Genomic DNA, 19,539 nt, shown 5'->3' on the forward strand with positions numbered 1-19,539 from the left:
GCCCTCTGCCGAACCTCCTCCCCAGCCCCAAACCCTCTCCTGGAGCCTGGCACCCAGACCACGCTAGCTGCTTCGCTAGCCCTGCCCTAGTGGCCCAAACACACTGTCTGCTGCTGAGCACCTCCCTCACGCTCACCCTTTCTCTGTGCTCTTGGCTGGACGCACAGGGGTTGTGCTGCCCCCACCATCCCTGGCCTGTCCCCAGCCCGGCAGCTGAGGGCTCCGGCAGGTCTCAGAGCACGCCTAGAGGATTGGGCCCTGCTGGCAGGATGGGCGCTCGCCCACCTCGGGTGCAAATCCAGCTCCGGGGCTCGGGCTCATGCTAGGACTCGGAACCGCCGGTTAGCTACGGGAAGGGGTCAGTGCATAGGTGGCTTAAAAACGTCAGTGCTTAGGGGACTTAGGCACTGATTGAGGTAGGCAGCAGCTGAGCTGCAGCTTTGCAAATGTCAGTGGTGTTTACGTGGCCAACTCAGGCACCTGAATCCCTTTAACAATGTGGTTCTAGGCTGCAGAGTCGGGTTGCCAGGTGTCCGGTTTTCAACCGGAACGCCCGGTCAAAAAGGGATCCTGGTGCTGACCGGGCCATTAAAAGTCTGGTCGGCAGTGCAGCGGGGCTAAGGCAGGCTCCCTGTCTGCCATGGCTCTGCATGGCTCCCGGAAGCAGCAGCACGGCCCCCCTCCGGCTCCTAGGCATAGGGGCAGCCAGGGGTCTCCCCACTCTGCCCCAGCCCCAAGCGCCGACTCTGGAGCTCCCATTGGCCAAGAACTGCGGTCAATGGGAGCTGCGGGGGCGGCGCCTGCAGATGGGGCAGCACGCAGCAGAGCCACCTGGCTGTGCCTCCGCATAGAAGCCGGAGGGGGACATGCTGCTGCTTCTGGGAGCTGCTTGAGGTAAGTACTGCCTGGAGCCTGCACCCCTCACCCCCCTGGTCCCCCAACCCCCTGCCCCAGCTCTGATCCCCATCCCGCCCTCCAAACCCCTCGGTCCCAGCTACCCCAGAGCCTGCACCTGCAACCGGAGCCTTGGCCCACCCTGGTGCCCCAACCCCCTACCCCAGCCCTGATTCCCCTCCCACCCTCCGATCCCCTCATTTCTGGCCCCACCCCAGAACCCACACCCCCCAGCCCATATCCCCTCCATACCCCAACCCCCTGCCTCAGCCCGGAGCCCCCTCCCATACTCCAAACCCATCAGCTCCACCCCCAGCCCAGAGCCCCCTCTTGCACCCCAAACCCTTCATCCCTGTCCCTACGCCAGAGCCCGCACCCCCAGCCAGAGCACTCACCCACTCTGGCATCCCAACCCACTGCCTCAGCCTGGAGCCCCCTCCTGCATTCTGAACTCCTCATTTCTGGCCCCACCACAGAGGCTGCACCCCCAGCCGGAGCCCTCAACCCCTCCCGCATCTCAATCCCCTGAGCCAGCCCAGTGAAAATGAGTGAGTGAGGGTGGGGAGAGCGAGCGACGGGGGCGGGGGGGGGGAATGGAGTGAGCGGGGCCAGGGCCTCAGAGGAGGGACGGCCGGGGGGGCAAGGGTATTGGGTTTTGTGCAAGTAGAAAGTTGGCAACCCTACTGCAGAGGGAGGCCGGCTGGCAGGAGGCCCTTGCTCAAGCTTCTCTCTGTTGAGCTGCCCCTCCTTGTAGCCTCCTGTGTTGCTGAGCGAGGAGGAGCGTGGGGCATCCCAATGTAAGCAGGGGAACAGTCCCGCTATTGTGGGGAACTTTCGTGACTTCTGCACTACCCCGGTGAAGTGGTCAAGCGAAAGGATCTGAGTCCTCGCTCCCACTTCCTTTACCCAGTGGCCTCCCTGCCCTTGAGGACTCCCCTTCCACTCTGCTGTCTGGCAGAGTCCTCGTAACCCCAACAAGGCTGGGCCCAGGATTCCTGGGGGGCTCGACCCCCAACCCTGCTGTGGTCACCTAGGACAGGGGCTAGGGTGTCCCCACTCCGGGGTACTCTCTCTGCACTGGGCACTTCTCTGACCCACTGACCATTACATACAAGTTAAAGCAAATGCAAGTTATTTAATCAGCAATTAATTTTAAAAAGAATAAGGAATAACGGGAAAGGTTCAAGGAAACACATCACCCTGCTCTGTGGCAGGGAACATCACAAACAGCGTCTCTGGAACGTCCGGGCAGTTCACAGTCTGCTCCTTGTAAGTCCCAGGCCCCTTCTTAGGCCCTGGCTGTGCCGCAGGGATGCTGGGGGTCGGACACTTGCTCTGGTGGTGGCCACACGCTCTCAGGATCTAAGTGGTAGGACCCTTCTTCCCAGTGTTGCCCCGCCCTATTGGGGCTACAATCCAAGCCTGGCATGCAGAGCCCCTTGGCTGAAGCGTCTCCCTATGCTGGGCCTGCTGCCCAGAGTCCCCCTTGCTCACCGCAGCTGCTCACCACGCCCAGCTCCGGACTGCTCCAGCCCCAGCTGCACCGCTCGGTCTCTGCACTGCTGCTGCTGCCTCCAGCTCCCTGGGCTGCTGCTCTGGCCCCTCTGGCTCTGGTTGCTGCAGCTCCGCTCCCAGGACAGGGTCTGCTCTCTCTGAATCTGGCCCAGCTCTGCTCCCCAGCTCAGCTTGTGCCCCTGCTTTCTCCTTAGCTTGGCCCCACTCTGTCTGACCCAGGCAATTCCAGCTCACACGGCGGATGGGACCTCCCAGGCCTCCTGACTCCCTGATTAGCCTGCCCGCCCTGTCATTCAGGCTTTGACCTGGAGCATGGGCCTCTCCCCATTGTTCCTGTGGACTGTCAGTCTCAGGGTCCTGATTCCCCCATTGACCCTTCCCCTTTTAGTACTGGGAGCTAGCCAACCAAAACACCCCACTGAATGTTAGTAAGGGGGCAAGAGTCCCCTTACACCAAGCCACCCTGCTTTCCTGCAGCTGCTCTCCCCTGAGGGCCTTTTGTGTAGCCCTGTCTTACCCTGATCATGCACTAGATGTCACTCGTGCCCTGCCATGTGGGGCTGGCTGTGCCTGCGGAGGGACTGGAGCATAGGGGGCTTGTTCCCAGCCTGGATAGTGCCACGCACCAGCCATGGGCGCAGCCTGGCCCAGCCTTGCAGCCCGAAGCTGGGGCTTTATCTGTCAGGCTAAAACCACCAGCTCCGGCCAGGCTGCACCCAGGCCCCAGCCTGACGCCGCCACGCTCCCTAGCTCAGCGGGGGTCACTCGGCGCAGCAACGTTGAAGTGAGCAGAGCTGTTGTACCCCTTGGGGCGATGCTGATTGACACCAGCTGGGATCTGGCCCCATTGACTCCAGTGGTGCTATGGCCAGTTGACACCAGCTGCAGATTTGGCCCCATGTTTTCACATTCTCTGCTGTGTTTGACCTTTAACTGGCACAGCCAGTCTGATCCCTTCCACCCATCCCCCTTGGCTCCGACGTCCTGAACCCTCCAAGGAAAAGAAACAAAACAGGAAGCAGGAGCTGCAGCCTTTCAGGTCCCATCCAGGGTGTGAATTTGGATGGCAGGAAGTCCTGGGCCTCTGGCTGCTGCCCGGGGGGTGAGGCGAGGACAGCAAGGCCAGCGCAGGGCTTGGGCATGTTACAGTCAGGCCCAGAGCCCTCGCTTAGCACTGATGTCAGTGGCTGCACAAGGAGGTCAGCAGCAGGGAACAGGCCCCCCCTGCAGTCACGTCATACCCTAGAACAGCAGGATCTGCCCCGGTGACACGTGCCCTGCCTTACACAGCACCCCACCCAGGGGGAAACTCCGCCTACAGCAGCGGGCCACATGATGCAGAAAAGGCAGAAGTGTTCAATAAACATTTCAGTTCTGTATTTGTAAGGAAGTTGAATGATGTATCCCCATCTTACAGTGACAAGGAGACAGGAGGATGTTACCCAGCAACTATTAAATTTTAACGTGCAATATGTTTAAATCAGCAGGACCAGATAACTTGCATCCAAGAGTATTAAAAGAATTGGCCGAGGTGCTCTATGAACTGTTAGTATTGATTTCTAACAAAGTTTAGAATTTTGGGGAAGTTCCAGAGATCCAGAAAAAAGCCATGGTTGTGCCAGTATTTAAAAGGTGTAAATGGGATGTTCAGGGTAACATAGGCTGGTTAATATGACATTGATCCTAGCTAAAATCATGGGAACACTGGTACAGGAGTGCGTTTTAATACAGACCATGACAGTAGCACCATTATAGGTAAGATTGAAACTAGTTTACTGTTTAACAGCTGTTTGTCTAAGTGCACTAAAAGTTGGCAACCGTACTGGGGCTCTAAGCCAGAGGGTTCGTGGGCATCCTGACATCAGAGTCAGTGAGTGGCTGAAGGTGGCATGCTATGGCCAGTGAATCTGCCCAGCACACAGGCACTGTGTGAGTCCTGCCCTTCACAGCTCTCTGAGGATCTGTGGTGTGCACACTAGTTGCTCTCTGCCGCTCTTCTGCAGGGGCTCATTCTAGAAGTTTTGGTCTGAGAGCAAAGCGTCTGGGTTAAGAGACGACATTTCAAAATGCTCTCCAGCACCCCCCAGATTTTGCATTACACGTTTGGCCAAGGCAAACAGCATTAATTAGAGGGGGTATGAAAGATTCTAGGAAGCAGAAGCCTTCAGGGGCTGTAATTATGCCGTGTGCTCCTTCCTCATTTCCTGAACAACGGGACTGAATATGATCAAAGAAAACCAAGTAGCTGCGATTCATCAAAGTTGGCATGATCACAGGGGTTGCCGAGCAACAGGAAATGCACCCAGAATAGAGAGCCCTATTGTAACGACTGACGCAAGGTCAACGTTGACTAATGTGGCACCCGGTACTGTCCTCAGCCCAAATATAGAAACCATCCAAAATCCACTCAGCACACAAAGGGCCAGCTTCCTCCAGGACAAAACCGACTTCCTCCAGAAATGCTGTGACATTAGCTATCTCCCACAGAACACCAGCCTCACCACCATGGGTGTCACCTCCCGACACACCAACATCTCTCACAGTGATGGCATTGCTGACTGCTCAAATATCTACAAGACACTGGACAACCCTTAGCTGCCCACCCCAAACACATCACCAACCTCATCCCTTTCATCCTCACCCAGAACAGATATCATTCAACAACCAACCCTTTGTCCAAACCATGGGAACAGCCATGGGCACTAGGATAGTTCCCCAATATGCCAACCTCTTCATGGGGCACCATGGAGAAGAATTTCTGGACAAATGCACCACAAAAGCCAATTATATACCTACGATACATCCATGATAGTTTCATCCTCTGGACAGACAATCTAAACTCCCTTATAGGTTTCCACCTCAACTTCAGCAGCCACCACCCCATTCCCACCCATTAAACTCTCTCTAGAATGTTCCCACACCAGAATCAACTTCCTGAACACCACAATCCGCTTCAGCAATGGAGCCCTACAGCCAACTTTACACAGGAAACCCACGGATCCCCACACGTACCTTCACAGATCCTGTAACAACCCCAAACACCAAGAAATCTGTTAGCTACAGCCAGGCTCTCAGATACCACAGAATATGCTGTGAAGAGAGTTCAGGATACACACCTTAACACACCCAAAACTACCTTCATCAAACAAGGACATTCCACCAGGGAAGTAATCACACCATGGAGCAGGCAGATATAAATCCCGCTCTGACCGTACACCCCTAGTTTTCACCCACACTGGCACCCATATGGGGTATCATTAAATAATTACAACCTGTACTCGATGGGGATCCCACCCTGAAAGAAATCTTCCCCATACCCCCCCTTCTGGCCTTCAAACAACCCCCCCCAGCCTCTCCAAGCTCATCATCAGAAGCAAGCTCCCCCCAGAGCTGGACCCATCAACTCAAAACAGCGCCAGACCCTGCCAGAACAACAGATGCAAAACCTGCAGCCGTATTTCCACCGCTACAATGATCCCCACAACACACGTTTCCAGATCCATGGATACTACGCACATCTATCACAACAAGTGCACTAAACACCCGAACAGTTACTATGCGGGTGAAACCAGAAGGTCACTGTGCTCTCGAATGAACTCACACAGGAAAATGATAAAAGACAAAAACACCCTCGGCTGTGGGTGAGCACTTTTCACCAAATGATCACTCCATAGCTGACCTCTCAGTCCTCATCCTCCAAGGAAACCTGCACAACACCGTCCAAAGATGAGCCTGGGACCTCAAAATCATAACTTTGCTACACACTAAAAATCGTGGTCTCAGTAAGGACCGGGATTTATGGCTTATTAAAACAATCTGTCACCCACTAACCCCCTTTTTGTCCTCTGACTGCAGAGGCGCGAACATAACAGGCCACTCCCCTTGAAATGGGCTAACCACTTACGCTGAAGGCTAAGATTTTGTCAGGGGTATTTTTAGTACAAGTCAGGGGCAGGTGACGGCAATAATGAAAAATGAAAAATTCACAGGCACCCGTGACCTGTCCCTGACTTGTACTAAAAATACCCACATCAAAATGGGAGAGCCTGAGCAGCTGTGGGCAGCTGAGCATCTGTGGTGGCTCCGAGCTGCGGGGCTTCCCCCTGCCACGGCAGGGAATGGCGGGAGTCCCCTGTGCTGCCCGCGGTGGAGGGGAGCAGCAGGGATCTTCCTTGCCACTGGGGTGGCCCGGAGCGGTGGCAGTCCGTCTTGCCGCCCATGGCAACCAGGAGCTCTGGGGGTCCCTGCTGCTGCTGGCAGCAGCTGGGAGCTCCAGGGAACCCACAGCGGCCGGGAGCTGTGGGGGGTCCGCCTGCTGCCCACGGCGGCCGGGAGCTGAGGGGGGCTTCCGCTGCCTCGGACCCTGCAGCTCGTGGCTGGCGCTGGCTGAAGTCATGGAGGTCTTTGGAAGTCACGGGTTCCGTGACTTCAGTGACTACATCACGGCCTTGCTTATGATAAACAATCCTTTCCACCGTGTATGTCGCTCTGGGCGGCTCCAGAGCTTGTCTCTCCTGCTGACAGATGTTGGTCCCATAAAAGGTATTCCCTCCCACGCCTCGGCTCCGAGCCTGAACAGCAACTTACATTTGTCACGACAAATAAACACAGACTAATGTGCAGCTTTCGGCACTAATTCATGCAATCGCTGCAAACCGAGGGCTCATGCTCCAGGCCCCCCTCCAAGTGCTGGGAAAGAGGGGGTGTCATGGGCTCACAGGTCGTGCCCACTCTTGGCCCCATAAGGTCCCTGGGGGGAACCCCCTTCAGTGCGACAGCCCTTCTCGCGCATCCACTCTCTCTCTGGGGTTAAGCCCCTACACCTCCTGGAACCGCACCTCTCTGAGCCTTAGCATGCCTGTCTCTCGCCATGGGCCCCCTCAGGGAGTCCACTCGCTCTGGACCCCCGGGACCCCCACGCCCAGGGGGAATAATGCCACCCTGATCTCTAGACTGGAGAGACTCTCAGCCAGCGTAACACAGGAGGGTTTATTGAGCGTCTGAACCCAGCACAAGAAACTCTCCGGGCCCTCAGGCCTGGCCTCCCTCAGCACAGCACATCCAAGTCCCTCCTGCATCCAGGGGTCTGCCTGCTCTCTCTCTCCAGTCCCTAGCCCCCCCCACCCCGGCTTCCCAGCTGTGCATCTGATATCACCTGCCCCCAAGCCCTGCCTTTGTCCATTGTCTTCTCTCCAGGTAAACAGGGTCACCTGAGCCTGCTCTCCTCTCAGCCTCTGCTCTCAGATGTTCTTAGAATCATAGAATATCAGGGTTGGAAGGGACCTCAGGAGGTATCTAGTCCAACCCCCTGCTCAAAGCAGGACCAATCCCAACTAAATCATCCCAGCCAGGGCTTTGTCAAGCCTGACCTTAAAAACCTCTAAGGAAGGAGATTCTACCACCTCCCTAGGTAACCCATTCCAGTGTTTCACCATCCTCCGAGTGAAAAAGTTTTTCCTAATATCCAACCTAAACCTCCCCCACTGCAACTTGACACCATTACTCTTTGTTCTGTCATCTGCCACCACTGAAAACATTCTAGATCCATCCTCTTTGGAACCCCCTTTCAGGTAGTTGAAAGCAGCTATCAACCCCCCCCCCCCCCCCCCGCCACTCTTCTCTTCTGCAGACTAAACAATCCCAGTTCCCTCAGCCTCTCCTCATAAGTCATGTGCTCTAGCCCACTCTGGCTGGAACCAGCTGGTCAGGTCACCAGGGTCCTCTCTTCGCAGCCCATTGTCCTCCCACTGGCCAGAACTGGCTATGGAGTCCAAGCTGGGCCTCCCGGTCACCAGGTCACCGGTCGCTGGGGTCTCCATTCTCCAGGCCATTGGCTGGGGTCCCAAGTTCCATCGCTGGTCCTCTGGAACAACAAACTCCCTTTCCCATCACCTCGTGAAACCAGTAACACCCAGGGAAATTGCATCCCACCCACCTCAGCATGCAAACCATTGAAAAAACCAGAAAAACAAAAAACCACTTCATCCCAAGGGGTCCAGAGGAAATGTTAGACTTTTTAAAACAGACAGACCAATCCTGGTGCCTGGCGACTAGCAGAGCTGGGGGTGGAATGGCACTGGGACGTTCCCAGGAAGCCCCAATCATGCCCCGCTCTCGACCGCTGCCTCCTCTGAAAACCAGGGAAATGCAGGGCCTAAAGGCTTTATTAATGCCGCGTTCGGTCGCCCAGCAGCGCCCCAGGCCCTGCCAGGGCACTGAACACAGTTAGACAGAGCCCAGCAAAAAGCGGGGAAGAAAGAGCTAAGATCTGCAGCCACACTGCTCTGGTGCCTGAGCTCTGCCCCCTCCCGCAGACAGAGGTCACAGCTCTCTGCCCTTCCCATGGGGCCCAGCTCAGGTAAAGGCCTTGTTTCAGGTGGGTTCAGGGAGCAACAGTCCGCTCCACCCAGTCTGGGCTCGACCACTTCAGCTGCTCTGCGTGGCACTGCTAGATATTCCCCACCCCTATGGAACATGACCTGGAAGATGGCTTGGATTGCACCCTCAGCAAGTTTGCAGCTGACACTAAACTGGGAGGAGTGGTAGATACACTGGAGGGTAGGGACAGGATACAGTGGGACCTAGACAAATTAGAGGATTGGGCCAAAAGAAATCCGATAAGGTTCAACAAGGACAAGTGTAGAGTCCTGCACTTAGGATGGAAGAAACCCATGCACCGCTACAGACTAGGGACCGAGTGGCGAGGCAGCAGTTCTGCTGAAAAGGACCTAGGGGTTACGGTGGACGAGAAGCTGGATATGAGTCAACAGTGTGCCCTTGTTGCCAAGAAGGCTAACGGCATATTGGGCTGCATTAGTAGGAGCATTGCCAGCAGATCAAGGGACGTGATCGTTCCCCTCTATTCGGCATTGGTGAGGCCTCATCTGGAGTGCTGTGTCCAGTTTTGGGCCCCACACTACAAGAAGAAAGTGGAAAAATTGGAAAGAGTCCAGCAGAGGGCAACAAAAATGATTAGGGGGCTGGAGCATGTGACTTATGAGAAGAGGCTGAGGGAACTGGGCTTATTTAGTCTGCAGAAGAGAAGAATGAGGGGGGATTTGATAGCTGCTTTCAACTACCTGAAAGGGGGTTCCAAAGAGGATGGATCTAGAATGTTCTCAGTGGTACCATATGACAGAACAAGGAGCAATGGTCTCAAGTTGCAGGGGGGGAGGTCTAGGTTGGATATCAGGAAACACTATTTCACTAGGAGGGTGGTGAAACACTGGAATGGGTTCCCTAGGGCGGTGGTGGAATCGCCATCCTTAGAGGTTTTTAAGGCCCGGCTTGATAAAGCCCTGGCTGGGGTGATCTAGTTGGGGATTGGTCCTGCTTTCAGCACGGGGTTGGACTAGATACCTCCTGAGGTCTCTTCCAACCCTGATATTGTATGATTCTATGAACATCACCTGCCTGGCCCTGGCAAGGCTCCCAGCCGGGCTGGCAGTAAAGCTCCGTGCCTAGAACAGCTCATTGTGCTTCTCTCCCTACATACCCCGCGGAGCTCAGCCCAGAGAGGCCGGGAGCACAGGGCGGGCTGGAGCCACCGACAGGAGGCAATCCTAGGACAGAGAGGCATTAATGCCACTGTGCCAGGCATGGGCAAGGCCTTTGCTGGGAGCCTGTGCACAAGTCTGGTCAACCATGCTCAGGAAAGACCAATCCAGCCCAGCCCAGGTGCTGAGGCAAGCTAGCAGGCTGCTCAGGGGAAGGCAGGGCCTTCCTTCCGAGAAGAAGCCGCAAGGTTGTTAGCCCGGCAAAGGAAGGCTGAGAGGGGATGTGATTGCTCCCTGTAAATACAGCAGCTGGGGGGTTAAGCACTGGGGAGGGAGGAGAGCTACCGGTGCTGGGGGTCCGAGTGGGGGAGGGGACGAACCCGGGGTCCAGGCTGGGGGTCCGGGTGGGGGAAGGGGATGAGCCCGGGTTCCAGGCACGGGAGCCAGGGTCCAGGAATGGGAGCCAGGCGCAGGAGGGGGTTTGAAGCCCGTGGGAGACATCCAGGAGGGGACACCAGGCCCCAGCTGGGCTCCTGCTTAGACCAGAACCAGCCTCAGCTTCCCAGATCAGCCCCACGCAAGCCCCTCACTCCTTCCTCCCGGGGCACAAGCCCTCGTCTGCCCCGGACAGAGCTCAGCCTCTCCAGAAATGCCAGGGTGTGGTGGTGGGGGGCTTTCCCAGCCTGGCCCCAGTCACCAAACCCTGGAGCCGGGGACCCAATCCAGGCAGGGGCCGTGGGGCAAGCCCAGCGTGGAGCTTCTAGTGGGGTGGGCGCCCTGCCCCTGCCCCCAGAGCTCAGTGCCGAGGGTCTCACTCTCCAGCTGTCTGTCCTGCTCCCTCTGTCCGTCTGTCTGCCCCGCTCCCTCCTTCCAGCCATCTGTCCTCGTTCCACCATGCATCCGTCCGTCTGTCCGGCTCCATCCATCTGCCTGCCCATCTCCCTTGCTCTCTGGCCACGGGTGTTTTGAGGTTCTCTGTGACAGGCCCCTGGCCAGGTGGCTGGTCCCCCAGTTGCCACAGCGACCGTGTCTCTGCTGTTGCTAGGACACCGAAGGCTCATCCCCGCCTTTGCTGCTCAGGGCCCCCCTGTGTGCCTGCAGCAATGCAGCCGGTGGTGCCCAGTTGGGAGCCTGGCCCTGGGGCCAGGGGCAGGGGCAGTGCCCGGCGAGACGGCCACACACCGGCTGGGCAGCCCATGGCCCATTCCCACTCTGGGGCCCACTCCCTTTCTGCCCCTCCCTGATACTGGCCATGGCTCCCAAAGGCAACACTAAACCCACAGGGTTAGAAAGGAGGTAGGGGACAAAGATTCCAGCATCTCAAGGACCAGGGGCTTCCTGGCTGAGACCCCAGGGTGTCAGCCTGAGACCGGGTTGCATGACTCCCGCTTGGGGGTCTGAGCACATAGTGTCACGGAGTCCCCGGGCGATGCTCTGGAACTGCTCCCCACGAAGCCAGTCAGGACTCTGGGGAAGTCTCCTCTCTGTGAGCAGACTGTCTGCAGGACACACAGCTCACACAGCTTCCACCTTCCTGGGTCTGACCTCGGAGCATTCAGCATCCTCTCCCCTCCGTGCGCTTCCCACAGCGAGTCCTCCCAGGCGGGGTCCTGGGGAAGCCAGAGGGTCCTGCCCCCCAACTCCGCAGTCAGACGTGACTCTCAGCCAGCCAGTAAAACAGAAGGTTTATTAGACAACAGGAACATGGTCTAACACAGAGCTTGTAGGTGCAGAGAACAGGACCCCTCAGCTGGGTCCATTTTGGGGGGCAGTGAGCCAGACAACCACGTCTGCACTTCACTCCATGTCCCCAGCCAGCCCTAAACTGAAACCCACTCCAGCTCCTCCTCTTCTGGGCTTTGTCCCTTTCCCGGGCCAGGAGGTCACCGGATTCCTTTGTTCTCCAACCCTTTAGCTCTCACCTTGCAGGGGGGAAGGGCCCAGGCCAACAGTTGCCAGGAAACAGGGTGTCCGCCATTCTCTGTGTCCAGACCCCTGCACACACCTGCCCTCTAGGGCTCTGCAATGATCATACACCCTTATCCCACCACCTAGAGACTTAAGAACTGCCTAGGGGAAACTGAGGCACCCCCACACTATTCAGAGGAAACATTAAGAACAATCCCGCTTCGTCACACCTAGGTCGGGAGTGAGAGGCACCAGCAGAGCTGGGGGGAGCCCAGGGCTGGGCTAGCAGGGGGTTCGGGTCGGGAGTGAGGGGCACCAGCACAGCTGGGGGGAAGCCCAGGTCTGGGTTAGCAGAGAGTTGCATGTCGGGAGTGAGGGGCATGCGGCAGAGGTTGGGGGGTCCCATGACTGGGTTTAGCTCAGGGCTGTGGGTCAGGAGTGAGGGGCACCTGCAGAGCTGGGTGGGGGGTCCTTGTACCCCTCTTGCTACCACACCCTGTACCCCGACACGGCCAGTGCCCACTCTGCCACGTCAGACTCACATCCGGTGACGGGCTTCCTGTCTGTCTCTCTTGTTTCCCTGCCTGCCGCTTGCCCTGTCTCCTCGTCCTGCCTGACGTCACTAGGAGACAGGCCTGTGTCTGATTCACCCGAGCACGGCAGGCCCCTGGGGATGCACATGGGGCGCTGCCCTGGCAGGTTAAAAATAACACCTGACAGGGGAAGGGCGACCTCATGGCTCAGCGGCAGGCTGGGGCAGGAATCCTGGCTCTGCTGCCCAGGCCCTGGGTGACCTTGGGCAGATCCCAGCCTCTTTCAGGGCCTCACATCCCAGGACGACGGGGCCATGACTTCAGTCACTGTGTGTCTGTGCAGAACTCAGTGTGACAGTGTGACCTAGGTCACTGTGTGTCTGTGCAGCAGCCGGCACGATAGGGCCATGACCTCAGTGTGACAAAGTGGGGGATTTTTGTGGTTTTTTCAATGGTTTGCATGCCGAGCAGGTGGGACTCAGTTTCCCTGGGTGTTACTGGTTTAGCGAGGTGATGGGAGAGGGAGTTTGTTGGTACAAAGGGCCAGCGAGCGAACTTGGAACTCAAGCCAATGGCTGGGAGAATGGAGACCCCAGCGACCAGGTGGCCCGGCACAGACACCACAGCCAGTTCTGGCCAGTGGGAGGACAATGGGCTGCAGAGAGAGGACCCCTGGTGTCCTGACCAGCCAGGTTCAGCCAGTGGGAAGCAAAGGACAGCTGAGAGGAGAGGAGGCTCAGGTGACCCTGTTTACCTGGACAGAAGACAAAAGACAGAGGCGAGGCTTGGGGCTGGAGAGAGAGAGGAGGCAGAGCCCACCTGGATGCAGGGCAGACTTGGATGTGCTGTGCTGAGGGAGGCCAGGCCTGAGGCCCTGAGAGTTTCCTGTGCTGGATTCAGACACTCAATAAACCCTCCTGTTTTATGCTGGCTGAGAGTCGCTCCGGTCTAGAGAACAGAGTGGCATTATTCCCTCTGGGCGTGGGGGTCCCGGGGGTCCAGAGCGAGTGGACTCCCTGAGGGGGCGCACGGTGAGAGACAGGCGTGCTAAGGCTCAGAGAGGTGCGGTTCTAGGAGGCGAAGGGGCTTTAGCCCCAAGAGAGAGTGGACCCGCGAGAAGGGCTGTCGCACTGAAGGGGGTTCCCTCCAAGGACTGCAGGGGGCCAAGAGTGGGCACGACCTGTGAGTTCGTGTCAACATGGTAGCAGAGAATGGTTGGCGGATGCACCCTGTAGATAGTTGGCTGCGAGCGCAGGGAGTGGCGGCCAGCGATAAAACGAGGGAATTGAGGGAACCAGTGTGGAAATGGCCTAGAACCAGCTCCGTAAGAAGGACCTGGCACGTCTGTGCAAGGAGAGAGGGCTGAGTGTGGGGAGGCTCACCCAGGAGCAGCTGATTGCCCGGCTGGTAGAGAAGGACCGGTCTGAGGAACAGGCTCCAGATCCTAGGGGGGCTCCCGGGATGCCCGGAGAGCTGACCCGACTCCCTGGAGAAGCTGCAGAGACTGGAGCTGAAAGTGAAGGAGCTGGAGCTGGAGCTGGAGGAGCGGAGGCTGGCAGATGGCGCAGAACATCGAAAACACAAGTTGGAGTTGGAGGAGCAGCGGGCCAAGAGGGCAGACGCCAGTTCTGAGGGGAATCTAGACACCAAACTGCTGCCCCAGTTTAAGGACGGGGGGGGGGGAGGGTATTGATGACTATCTCACAGCCTTTGAGAGGGCTTGTGAGCTGAACCAGATTGACCCAGCAGACAGGCTCCGCTGTCTGACCCCCCTGCTGGGTCCCAGGGCCATTGAGGCGGTCAGCCAAACGGATGGTATTGAAATGGGGGACTATGACCTGTTCAAACAGGCTTTGCTGCTGAAGTTTGAACTGACCCCTGAGGCGAACAGGAAACGATTCTGGGGTGTACGCAAGACCTCAGGTGTCACTTACAAGGAGGTCACCAACCTGCTGGGGGAATATCTCCACAAGTGGGGGAAGGGTACAGGGACCACTACCTCGAGGACGTGTATAACCTGGTGGGGTTGGAGCAGCTGTTTGACATCTGCCCTCCAGACCTTAAGATGTGGTTAATGGACTGGTAGCTGAAAGGTCTGCACCAGTGCACCAGATGAGTTTGTGGACAACAGATGGGAGGGGTAAGGAGGGAGCCAAAGAGGTCGGGGTGCATGATCACCTGCCTACTGAGGTGCTAATGGGTAATGACTTGGAGGACTGGCCGGATGGCACTCAGAGCGCCCTGGTCCTTACCCGGAGCCAGAGCCAGTGAGGGACGCGGGACCTCCTGAAGAGGGGAACCGAAGCACCGAGGGTAGGGCTTGACCTGGCTGGACCGGAGCCTCCGTCCCAAGGTGGGGAAACTGAGGCACCGCCAATCAGGGCTGTATCCTCAAACCCAGCAGCTGAATTCCTGACAGAGCTGCAGGAGGATCCTTCCTTGGAGAAGCTGAGAGCCCTTGCTGGCCACAGCGGTGCAGGATCCCAGGGGGAGGACCACCAGGAGAGATTCCTGTGGGAGAAGGAATTCCTGTACCGAGAATGGGCTGCTTTGGGGCAAACTGAACCTTGGAAGGCCAGGAGGCAGTTGGTCCCCCTGAGGTACCGCCACAGACTGTTGTATTTGGCCCATGATATCCCCCCTTCAGGGCATCCAGGCACCCGGCACCAGGCAGAGGCTGCTGCAGATCTTTTCCTGGCCCGGGGTATTGCAGGTCCTGTGACTCCTGCCAGAGGGTGGGGAAGGCCCGGGATAAGTGTAAAGCAGCTCTGAGGCCTATGTCCATCATAGAGGAGCCTTTCCAGAAGGTGGCTATGGACATAGTGGGGCCCCTCAGCAGGGCGACCCAGTTGGGGAAGAAATACATCCTGGTGGTAATTTCGCTACGCGCTACCCCGAGGTGGTGGCCTTGTCCTCTATTGAGGCAGACACCCTGGCAGACGTGGGGTCCTCAAGGAGGTCCTTACAGACCAGGGGTCCACCTTCATGTTGGCCCTGCTCTAGTGCTTGTGGGAGACGTGTGGGGTCTGGCACACCTGGGCCTCGGTGTATCACCTTCAGTCCAACGGGCTGGTGGAGAGGTTCAATGGGACCCTAAAGATGACGCTGAAAACATTTATGGACCAGCACCACAGGACTGGGACAAGTGTTTACCCACCTGCTGTTTGCATACAGGGAAGTGCCCCAGGAATCCACAGGGTTTTCCCCGTTTTAGTTGCTGTGTGGGAGGAGAGTGAGGGGACCCCTGGACTTGATGAGGGACGAATGGGAGGGGAAGGCCTCTCCCGATGGAGAATCAGTGGTGGAGTATGTCCTGACCTTCCGGGAAAAGCTCGCAGAGCTCATGGACTTGGCCAGGGGAAACCTGGTCAGGGCACAGAGGAAGCAGAAGGTCTGGTACAACCGCTCAGCACGTGCCGGCTTCTATGCTACCGGGGACCAGGTGATGCTTTTCATCCCCGTGAGGAAGACCAAGAACAAGCGATCGGCCCAGCAGAGCCGGGTGCTTTTGTCACTGTCTGTTTGCCCAGACGCTGCCTGCCATGGGGAGCATCCCCTGCGCAGAACAGGGATGAGTGCTGCCCGAATGAGCCCCTCAGCACTGCGGCCCTGGGGGCACTGCTGGGACATGGCCTCTACGACGAGGACTGTGCTGTCCCCACGGGGTCGCCTCTCACCCCACGGTGGGCTGTGCAGGTGCCACAGGACCGCACCGGGGTAGCTGCAGGTACTGACGGGGGACTAGGCGGGGGGGAGGTGCCAAGTCTGTGGGAGAAGCTTGTTCCCTGGATGTTGCTGCTAAATGGTCAGTAAGGAAATAGTTAACGATGCTGATGCTGGGGTTGTTGTTAAGTTCCAGAGTTAACACCCACCTGTGATGACTGGGGCAGCTACCCCCTCCCGCACAGAGCAATCGGCTCAGGCTCTCTGCAGGCTCAGGAAGCGTGGCTGGGTCACTCTCAGGGCCTGGTTGGAAGTTTCCCCCAAGAGCTGGAAGCTCAGACTCAGGCACAGACCTGCAGGGCACCAGGGATTCCCCAGCTGAAGGATCCCCAGGAACCCGGGGCACAAGAGCTCCAGCCAAAGCATCACTGAGACACAAAGAACCACAGGCATGTTTGGGGCATCAGCAACATTTGGGAGGGTGCACCAGAGGCAGGCTAGAAATATCAGGGGGCTGCTGGTTGGGACTGAGGGGCACTGGCAGAGCTGGGGGGTGCCCAGGCATGGCATGGGGAGGGGGTCTCTCTCTCAAACTGCATTCCCTGTGGCCGGAGTCCCCGGGGAGGGGAGGTGGGGAGCCTGGGGAAGGGGTGTTCAGAGTGGGAAGGGGAGTTGGAGGGAGGGGTCACAACAGCCCTCAGTCCCCCCAAAGGAGCCCGGCTCGCCGAGCACTGTCATACTGCGCAGCTCCAGTGGGGGCTCATTGCAGCCTCACCCCCAGCAACACCCAGCGCGTCAGTTCAGTGCCCTGCACCCCACAGCGCCCCCAGCCAGCGCCCACTGCCCTGTGCCCCACAGTGCCCCCCCACCCCCAGCCAGTACCCCCTACCCCGTGCCCCACAGCATCCACTGCCCCTGCCCCATGCCCCCTGGCTCCAGCCCCACAGCGCCCCCAGCCACTACCCCCTGCCCCGTGCCCCACAGCGCCCCCTGCCCTGTGCCCCACAGCATCCCCTGTCCCCAGCCAGCACCCACTGCCCCGTGCTCCCGGCACCAGCCAGTACCCCCTGCCCCGCGCCCCACAGCGCCCCCTGCTGGCAGAGGCCAGGGCTGGCGGAGCTGGGCCGGGCTGGGCCCCTCCCACGCCGCCGAGTTGTTTGGGAGGAAACACGGCCGGAGCAGCAGCTTTTCCTGCGCTGTCCCGAGGACAAACATCCCCTGACCTGGGGGGGGAGGGCAGGCGCGGGAAGGCTCCGCATTTCCGCTCCGCGCACGGGGACCCCCGTGACCCCGAGCTCCAGCCCCAGGCCCCAGGGGAGCTGCCCCGCTGGGCCGCGCAGGGGGCAGGTATTTATAGCGCCCACCACCCGCTCCTTCCGCCCGGGGCGTCCCGCGGCTGATGATCGCCTCGCCGCCCGCCCACCCCTTCGGACCGAGACGCCCGGCCCCTCCCCGGCCCTGGCCCTGCACAGCGGGGCAGCCTGTGCAGCGAGCCCGGGCACAATGCTTCATTGTGGGGGGACGGTCTGGCCCGGTGCGGGGGGGGTTCTGGAGGGATGGTCTGGGCCATTGCGGGGGGGGGAAAGGGTTCTGGAGGGACAGCCTGGCCCAGTGTGTGTGTGGGGTTTCTGGAGGGACGGTCTGGGCTATTGCCGGGGGGGGGGGGGGCGTTCTGGAGGGACGGCCTGGCCCAGTGTGTGTGGGGGGTTTCTGGAGGGACGGTCTGGGCTATTGCCGGGGGGGGGGCGTTCTGGAGGGACGGCCTGGCCCAGTGTGTGTGTGTGGGGGTTTCTGGAGGGATGGTCTGGGCCATTGCCGGGGGGGGGGGGTTTCTGGAGGGACAGCCTGGCCCAGTGTGTGTGGGGGGTTTCTGGAGGGATGTTCTGGTGGGGGCGGCTTCTGGAGGGACGGCCTGGCCCAGTGTGTGTGTGGGGTTTCTGGAGGGATGTTCGGGGGGGGGGGGCTTCTGGAGGGACGGTCTGGGCCGTTGCGGGGGGCGGTTCTGGAGGGACGGTCTGGCCCAGTGTGTGTGTGGGGGGGGTTCTGATCCCGCACAGGGAGGAGGGGTTCAGGGAGGCCTCTGGGGCTGGGGTGGACCCAGCACTGTGTGTGGTGGAGCTGGGGGGCCCAGCCGAGGCGCAGGTCACCAGCTACAGCCCCCTCTCCCTGGAGCCCACGTCCACCCCTGGGCTTGAAGGATGCTGGGGCAGCCTGGGCATCTGGGGCCAGGAAGGGTTGGGGGCTCAGTGATGTCTCCCTGCACCTTCCTGGGCTGGGGGGGCTCTGGGTCGGGCACTGCGCTCCTGAGCTGCTGCCGGCCAGCCTGATGCCGCGCAGCCCCCTGGGCACACCTCTGGGCACGTGTCGGGGCTCGGGCTCTGTGGGGCTCAGCCCCGGGCTAGATTCTAGGAAATATGGTACAGGGTCAGGGCCCCCGACCTGCCACTGGCAGCTGGTGGGAGGGGACCTGGCCAGGAGGAGGTGGGGGAGGGGAACCTGGATGGGAGCAGTGGTGGGGGGGGGGCGGTGCTGGCCCGGAGCAGAGTGTGTGTGTTGGCGGGGGGGGAACCTGCCTGGGAGCAGGGGGATGGGGGGCGCTGGCTGGGAGCACTGTGAGTGTGCATTGGGGGACCTGGCCGGGAGCAGTGTGTGTGTGTGGGGGGGACCTGGCCAGGAGCAGTGTGTGTGTGTGTGGGGGGAAACAGGAACCTGGCTGGGAGCAGAGTGTTGGGGGGGGGACCTGGCCGGGAGCAGAGTGTGGGTGGGTGGGGGAGGAACCTGGCCAGGAGCAGTGTGTGTGTGTGTGGGGGGGGACCTGGCCGGGAGCAGAGTGTGTGTGTTGGGGGACCTGGCCGGGAGCAGCCGGGGGGGGGGGGGGAAGACCTGGCCAGGAGCAGAGTGTGTGTGTGGGGGGGGGGACCTGCCTGGGAGCAGGGGGATGGGGGGCGCTGGCTGGGAGCACTGTGAGTGTGCATTGGGGGACCTGGCCGGGAGCAGTGTGTGTGTGTGGGGGGGGGGAACCTGGCCAGGAGCAGTGTGTGTGTGTGGGGGGGAACAGGAACCTGGCTGGGAGCAGAGTGTTGGGGGGGGGACCTGGCCGGGAGCAGAGTGTGGGTGGGTGGGGGAGGAACCTGGCCAGGAGCAGTGTGTGTGTGTGTGGGGGGGACCTGGCCGGGAGCAGAGTGTGTGTGTTGGGGGACCTGGCCGGGAGCAGCCGGGGCGGGGAAAGACCTGGCCAGGAGCAGAGTGTGTGTGTGTGGGGGGGGGGGGGGGGGACCTGGCCAGGAGCAGTGTGTGTGTTTGGGTTGGGGGGGAACCTGGCCTGCTCCCTTGCTATTCTTCTGCCATCAGCACAGTTTACATCTGGCAAGATAAATGGCCTCCTGCCCTCGTCCTGTTTCCATGGGGTCGGGGCGGCCAGGGGCTGGCGGCTGGGATGGATGTTTGTGTTTCTGGCTGGATCTCAGCAGCTGCGTACGTCAGGCCAGCGCCGCCCCCCCCATGGTGAACTGGTGCCAGGGCACAAGGGC

The sequence above is a fragment of the Natator depressus genome, chromosome 23 (assembly GCF_965152275.1).
Source record: "Natator depressus isolate rNatDep1 chromosome 23, rNatDep2.hap1, whole genome shotgun sequence".
Classification (NCBI taxonomy): Eukaryota; Metazoa; Chordata; order Testudines; family Cheloniidae; genus Natator; species Natator depressus.